The sequence below is a fragment of the Mus caroli genome, chromosome 13 (genome assembly GCF_900094665.2).
Source record: "Mus caroli chromosome 13, CAROLI_EIJ_v1.1, whole genome shotgun sequence".
NCBI classification, from domain to species: Eukaryota; Metazoa; Chordata; class Mammalia; order Rodentia; family Muridae; genus Mus; species Mus caroli.
In genome coordinates, this window is record NC_034582.1 from 64,746,477 (window position 1) to 64,754,530 (window position 8,054).

At 43.0% G+C, this 8,054-nt stretch overlaps 1 long non-coding RNA gene across 1 annotated transcript in view; it reads right to left on the reverse strand.

Moving 5' to 3' along the window:
* LOC110307774 overlaps positions 1 to 4,186 on the reverse strand; it is a 5,872-nt gene extending 1,686 nt beyond the window's left edge. The window contains exons 1-2 of the long non-coding RNA XR_002379465.1: positions 4,014 to 4,186; positions 2,622 to 2,707 (exon numbers count right to left, since the gene is read on the reverse strand). This is a non-coding gene — a long non-coding RNA (uncharacterized LOC110307774). The remainder of the gene's footprint in view (positions 1 to 2,621; positions 2,708 to 4,013) is intronic.
* Between the last annotated feature and the right edge of the window lie 3,868 nt (positions 4,187 to 8,054).

Below are 8,054 nucleotides of genomic sequence, written 5' to 3' on the forward strand. Positions count from 1 at the left end.
CCTCAGTTGAGAATTCTTTGTTTAGCTCTGAGCCCCATTTTTTAATGGGGTTATTTGAATTTCTAGAGTCCAGCTTCTTGAGCTCTTTGTATATATATCTGCCGTGTGGCTGACCTCCATATTGGACTGATTCAGATGGTGTGACTGGCTTCTCCCCCCTCCCTTCCGAGTCTCCTCTTCTGAGTAGCTGGTGAGATCTGCAGCTTGTATGCATTGGGATTTTGCTTTTAAACTCTAATAAAATTCCCTTGGGCTTCCAAAAATAAAATAAAAATAATATTCTCCTCTATGGATGCAGTGGATTTTGTTTATCTCTACATGTACTGCTCAAGTTTTTGGGAGGTCATTTCTTCTCTTTGCTGTTTTAAATGTCATTGCTGTGTGTGTGTATCTTTACTGTGAATATATTTCAATTTTTGTAAGGTACACAGAAATTTTATGTTCAACTTTAGGCCTTATAACTGCTTACCATGGGGGTGGGGAAGAGTTTTACAACATTCAGTTATCAGGATAGCATATTTTCCACTGCTGTAGAGCTATCCTAAATGAGTGTCAAGTATAGTTCTGATTTGTAGTTCCTTGACTACCAATGATGTTACACATTTTGTGTGTGTGCACATCTGATAAATCTTTTCCAGATAAATGTCTGTTTGAATCTTTTGCCTGAGTTCTAACTTGCCTATTTGTCTTTTTATTGTTGAATTTAAATGTTTTGTAGACTTATCAGGGATATAAGACTTATGCTGAATCTATGATTTTCAAAAATTTCCCCGACTCTCTAAGTTGTCTTTTGAGTTCCCCGACAGCATCTTCTGATGAAGGAAAGCTTGTATCTTTGCAGAAAGCATTGGGTGACTTTTTCTAGAGAGGCTTGCATCTGTGCTTATGAACTTGTTTTCATTATCAATCCCCTAAGGAGATGTCTTTAATTTAGCCCAATGAATTAAATTAAATATTAAGGGATAGATTTTGTTGACTAGCACTGGGTTGTGAAGGTTCACAGATTGTTGTAATACGTAAGATTCTTTTCCTCCAAGTATGAGAGATGAGACCCCCTTCTCACTTGGTGACTGGTGACTCTGGTTCAGGCCACCGCATTTGCTCTTTACCTAGTCAGGGTGGGAGTATGGGAGATGATCCGAGCTGCCCTTTGTGTGTTTAACCTACTCCTGTACCAGAGGACTCTGTCTTAGCCTTACACAGTCTACTTGGCCTCTAGTGCTCTTTTCACCATGAAACCTTCACAGATAAACAGAAACAGAGATGGCATTTCTGCTTCTCTCCCTGCTATGGATGAATGGCTCTGATCATTCCTAGAGTATTGATTGACTTAGTCAATTTATCACTTAATTACACAGCATGGGCTTGGTGGCTGTGTTTCCATCTGCCCATCTTACTTGATTACATTTTCACACAGTGCACGCTATTGGAACTTGTTAATCCCTGAATATTGATGCAAATCACAGCTCTGCCTACTCTACTTTTTGGCTCCATGCAGCACCTGATGTGAATTTAATGGGCCTAGATCTTCAAAATGGTTTTATTTTTTTCAATAAGGGATGAAGTAGGTGCTTTGCTAGAGTAACTCTCTTGTGTTGAGTGTTAGTTACTGCAGCATTCAGGTGCCACTCACAGGGTCAAGGTTACCTGCCAGCTGCACCTTACATAGTGACATTGTAGTGAAAGGGTTTTCATGGCTAGGATAGAGGCTGGTGCACTTAGGCTGGAATCCAGATGGAGAGTGCTCTCCTTAAAATGTTAGAAGCTAGATGGACCTAGAGGCCCCCTGTGCTCTAGAAAGAAGAAGCAGAGCTCAGGATCAACCAGCCATCAGCATCATCACATGAGTAGATTCTTAGGAGACACAGCATGAAGTCAAGTGATGGACCATGAACCCAAGATGAACTGTATGATGTCAGCTGAGATGCAGTGTTCAGGCAGGTACTGTAAACCGCCAGTGTGGGAGCTAGTGTTTCACTGGGAGGTAGCCCAGTGGGGTTTGGAGATATAATATGCTTCAAGTGAGTGCTTAGAGCAGCACAATCAGAAGTTGGGGATGAGCCGTTGTGTTTCATTGCTGTGGTTATACACCATGGACAAGGCAATGGATTGATAGGAAGGCTTATTGGGGTTTGGCGTTCCAGAGTATTGAGTCCATCATGGCAGCAAGCGGCAGAAGGTTAGAACTCAAATCTTCAAACACAAGTGTGATGCAGGGTCAAACCAAAAGTGGTGTGAGTCTTTATACTGGCATAAATCTATCTCTGGTGTCAAGACTGCATCTCCTAAACCTCCCCAAAAAGTACTACCAATGGAGGACCAAGTGTTCAAATGCCGGAGACGATGGAGGCCATTCCTCATTTAAGCCACCATAGCTGGGGAGATGGTTCAGTGGGTAAGAACACTTGCTTCACAAGCATGAAGACCTAGTTTGCATCTCAGTGCCCCCCCCCCCACAGCTGGAAGTAAGAAAGTTAGAGTTCACCTCTTATATGATCTAGTAGAAAAATATAGAGTTTCAGATTCAATGTGAGGATCCATCTTAAGATAATAATGCAGAAAGAAATGTTCTCCTGGCCTCTGCAGGTACACACAACCTCACATGTACACATAGAACTTACACACATGGTTTGAGGCTCTCAATGGACATTCTTGGGAGTTTACCCTGTCACACTTGGGTCACTGATCTTCAGCTCATTCTGAGATCCTGAAAAAGAAAGTGTATGTTCTGACAAGGTCCTGTTGAATAGCTTCACTCAAAAATCTCTTAGGAAGGGGCTTGGAATATTCAAGATACAATTCACAGGCCACATGAAGCTCAAGGAGAAGGAAGACCAAAGTGTGGGTGCTTCCATCCTTCTTAGAAGGGGGAACAAAATACAGGAGTAAATACTGAGACAAAGTTTGGAACACAGACTGAAGCAAAGGTCATCCAGAGACTGCCCCACCTGGGGATCCATCCCATATATAGTCACCAAACCCAGATACTATTGTGCATGGTGACTGGAGCCTGATATAGCTGTCTCCTGAGAGGCTCTGCTAGAGCCTGACAAATACAGAGATTGATGCTGGCAGCCAACCATTGGACTGAACACAGGGTCCCCAATGGAAAGTTAGAGAAAGAACTGAAGCAACTGAAGGGGTTTGCAACCCCATAGGAAGAACAACAATATCAACCAACCAGATACCCATAGCTCCCAGGGACTAGACTACCCACAAAGGAGTATACATGGAGAGACCCATGGCTCCAGCTGCATATGTAGCAGAGGATGGCTTTGTTGGGCATCAATGGGAGGAGAGGCCCTTGGTCCTGTGAAGGCTCCATGCTCCAGTGAAGGGGAATGCCAGGGTGGTGAGATGGGTGGGGGAACACCCTCATAGAAACAGGAGGTGGGGGATGGTACAGGGAGTTTCCGGGGAGAAACCTGGAAAGGGGATAACATTTGAAATGTAAATAAAGAAAATATGATAGCAAAGAAGAAGAAGAAGAAGAAGAAGAAGAAGAAGAAGAAGAAGAAGAAGAAGAAGAAGAAGAAGAAGAAGAAGAAGAAAGAGGAGGAGGAAGAGGAGGAGGAGGAGGAGGAAGAGGAAGAGGAAGAGGAGGAAGAAGAAAGAGGCTTGTAGATATTAGTAACTCCAGGTCATGCATGAGACTGTGTCCTGAGGCGTTGCTTCTTGTCAATAGTGTTACAATTTTATTTTCCTCTGATCTCCCTCAACACCAAGAACAAACCCATGAACCTTTACCACTGATAGCTCTCCGTATGAAACATGGCTCAAGGCATGGTGGGATTTTGAAGTTATTTAAGTGGCAAGACATGAGACCTGATACTTGCCTGATTTGTTTTGTCTGTTCCTCTCTGTATTCCTTTCCTTCCCTCTTCCTGTTAACCTTTCTCTCTCTGGTCTCCACATTGAATGTTTTACTTGCTCTCCTTCCTTACCCCTTTTGGTCAGATATGAAGAGGGTGGTTGAATGTGTTGATAAGAGAGAGGACAGAGTTAGTCATTACCTGTGTTAGAACCACAGGACTACTTGTGACCTCCATTGCTACTGCAGACAGGCCTGGTTGGTGGATCCAGAAATAGGTGGCTATAAAGGAATCCAACCTCCAAGGATAGACGTGAAGTCATCTCTATTCAACAGGATCATGAGTGCTGCATTCCTTTCTTCAGTCAGAGCCGCCAGACCATATGTCCCCTCACTTAAAGATCAGGCAGGGATAGAGTAGTTCTAGAACATCCAGATCCTGGCAACTGATGCTGTGTGAAGTCATTCACACTTGAGACTCTTCAGCAGCTGGAGAGCATTGTTACGTCACCCACCAGGAAAGAGGTGAATGATAATAGCCTGAAGCCAGCTCCCATGGGAGCCTTTCTACCACCACCATGAGTGACAGTGAAGGTTTGCACCTTCCACAGGCTGAAGAACATTTCTTAGGGTAAAGAGTACAGTTGGTATGGGGCAGGCATGTTCGGTCTCCCTGTGATGAACTTAGAAAATTTGAACCTTTTGGGAGACTTGTAGACTGTTCTGGTTTCCCAGGAGTCTGGAAGCCTTCCCTCTCAGTGCCCAGTGGCCTGGGAAATAGGTGATATCTTTTATTAACAGGAGCATTTGATGCTCCAAGCTGACTCATATGCGCCTAAGACTTTTAGAAGTAAAGAAGGATGTGCGTGGCTGACATCCCTGGAGAACACCTCCAGAATTTGTGTTATGTTTTGCATACCTGCTTTTGCTCACTGGGTAAGAGAGATATCTTCAGGTGACTTAATGAAAATGGAAGCTGTCCCTTGCTAGGTGACAGAGATGTGGGCAGGTCAGAATAGTGGGTGAAATGCCTGTTTTTGAGAGCCTGGGACATTTTGTTTGCATATGACCTCTTTCTGCCGATTCCCTAGAGAACTGAGCATAGCCAGCCCAGGTCATGGCAAACCTGTAGGAAGTGCTTTCTTTCCAGAGAGGGTAAAATCGATGTAACATATAATTACAGCTCATGTTCCATAGCTCCTTCCTGTTCATCATCTTCCTGTTTGTTGTTAGTACCAAATGGTGTTCATCCCATGTTTTTAAAAGTGTGTATTATCTTCCAGCAGGGAAAAAAAGGAACTAATGGTCTCAAGAACTATGGCAATCTGTTATTACTTGGACTTCTTACTAATTTCTTTGACAACAAATATCTTAATTATGGTGTTCTCTGTCCACATTGGGAGGAAGTTGAGTGTTTTTGGATTGCATCTTGAAGCCTTAATTATTCAGAGGCAGACATGTGCTCATCAGTGAGGTGATAGCACAGGAGATATGGAAGCCCTGAAGGAGGATGTTTTTAAGACAGCCACTGTGAACCACCATCTCTGTGTCAAAGCCAATGACTTTGATGTGTTGTCGTGACAAGACGTGTTGTCGGCTCCCCATTCAATTATTATCCATCACCTCTTATGTGGAAATTCCCTTGCTGAGTACCATGAGGTGTCATGAGCTTCTATGATTAAGTGTCTGTGGCCACAAACAGCCCTCCACCTAGTGAATGGAGACTGAAATAGACATATGCATGCTGCAGACAAACTGCTAAAAGTAGATTGTTTTGTGAGGTCATTCTGTGAGCTGTGGCCACGTGGGTTGGCTTCTTAGGTGAGAACAACCGCAAGCACTTGAAGCAGAGCTGAGTGTCACATGTAGGATTACACGTGGACACCTATCTTAAAAGTGTTTGTTCAAAGGACACTATTTCCTCAGAGTTCCACTCTGAGCTTATGCCAAGATCTATTCTGTATATTGTATGTTGGTTCAGTTTTCTTCCCTACACCCTGTTAGTCTGTCCATGAAACATCCCTCTGTCCAGCCATGGAAGCTTTGTAGAAAAGCCTCAGATGCTGTCGGCAAGTTTCCTCCACAACTCTTTTTCTTTACTCACTCAGAAAGTCAAATGTCTTCATAGTCTTGGATTTGTCAGATTCCCATGACAGTAAGCAAGCTTGAGATCATGAATTTATGGAGGACAGAGGCTTACTTTGCTCATAGTTTAGTTTGAAAATGAGGTTGATAAAGGGGTGGGCTGGCAAGACTGCACATGTGTGGAGAAGTGCACAGAGCCATGTGATCCAGTAGTGGCAGAAGGCAGAGGAAAAGAGGACAAGTGTTCCAAACATCTCTTCAAGAAGATGCCACCAAAGACCTAAAGACCTCCCTCCAGGCTCCCAGCTCCTAAAGGGGTCTGACCTCCCCACCGCCACCCTGCAGATGGGGCCTTAGGCACATGGATCTTGAGGGAACATGAACATGAAAACTATAGCAAGTCCATATAAATTTAGAATATTTTGGTCAAGTTTGTAAAAATTTGTCTATGACAATAATTGGGTTTAATTGATTCTGCAAACAAAATTGAGAAGAATCTTTGTAAAATTGAGTCTATCAGTTGATGGTTTTCATTTTCCTGGGTTTTCTTCTAATATGCCTTAATGACATTCCGAAAGTACTAAATGTTTTAAAATTATTTCATTGTTATTTGTTAACATAGTTTTCATTTTTGTGTTTCTTTCATTGCATTTTGTTGTTGTCACCTAAAATAAGTTTGTTTTCATATATTTTGCTCTCACAAACTTAAATTTTACTAAATTATTTTGTAAGTTTTAATCAGATATTTATGGATTTTTTCCTATGTAAAAATCATGGTTCGAAGACCATATCATCTCCCTTTCACACACATTATTTTTATTCTTTCTCCCTCTCTCCATTCCTCCGTCCCTCCTTCTGCACTTACCTCCCTCCCTCCATTCTTCTCTATCTCCCTCCTCTCTTCCTTGACTTGGAAAGGAGCCCCACACACTGTAGACCAGGCTATTTGACCCGGAGCTGATTCCCCTCCCTCCACCTCCTGATGGCTGGAGTTAAGAGCTGTACTATCCTGCCTGGTCCTCATCAGCTACCCTCCCTTTATATTGTTAATTCTGTCCCACCTTGCTGACTTAGCGCCCTAATACATTACTGAAAAGGAGCATGCAAATATTATTCCTTAGTTCAAAACTAGAGTTTCACATTGCTGCCCACCTGACATAACATTTGTCACTGATTGTACTAAGGAGCTTTTATTGTTTTGGTGAATATCAAGGCTGGGGCTTTGTGCACTTGAGAACATCACTGTCACAGCGGTGATTTGCAGTGACAATGCTACCTTGTAGATGGTGTTTGTGAGGCTGAGGAAAGGGTCTCTCTTACCAGTGTATTAAGCTATGTATAATTCCACCAAATGCTGTAGCCATGCCCGTGGTTTCTATTTTTCTCTTAATACTTTGCATTATACCAGTGAGTATTTACTGTGAACCCAGCCTTCCATCATCTGGTATGTACATTGCTTATTATGGTTTCATCTGATATCACCGATGCTTATCATGGGAGCATTGTGCTGAGCCTGAAGTTGTTGCCGTACTTATGTTTAGACATTTCATCCTACTTTGTGGCAGGGTATCTAACTTCCTCTGTAGTCTTTTCTCTCATTTATTTTATATTAATAATTAAAATGTTTATCTTCCTTCATTGTGATGGTTTGTATATGTTTGGCCCAGGGAGTGTCACTATTAAAAGGTGTAGCCTTGTTGGAGTGGGTGTGTCACTGTGGGTATGGGCTTTAAGACCCTCCTCCTAGCTGCCTGGAAGCCAGTATTCTGCTTGCAGCCTTCAGATGAAGATGTAGAACTCTCAGCTCCTCCTGCACCATGCCTGCCTGGATATTGCCATGCTCCCACCTAGATAATAATGGACTGAACCTCTGCACCTGTAAGCCAGCCCCAATTAAATGTTGTCCTTATCAGAGTTGCCTTGGTCATGGTGTCTGTTCACAGTAGACACTAACTAAGACTCATTTTCAAATTATATGCATGTCCAATTTTATTATTTTTCCTAGAAATTATAACATGGTTACCTTTAAAATACTCCAGTAGCTGGGCAGTGGTGCAGGCCTTTAATCCCAGCTCTTGGGAGGCAGAGGCAGAGGCAGAGGCAGAGGCAGAGGCAGAGGCAGAGGCAGAGGCAGAGGCAGAGGCAGAGGCAGAGGCAG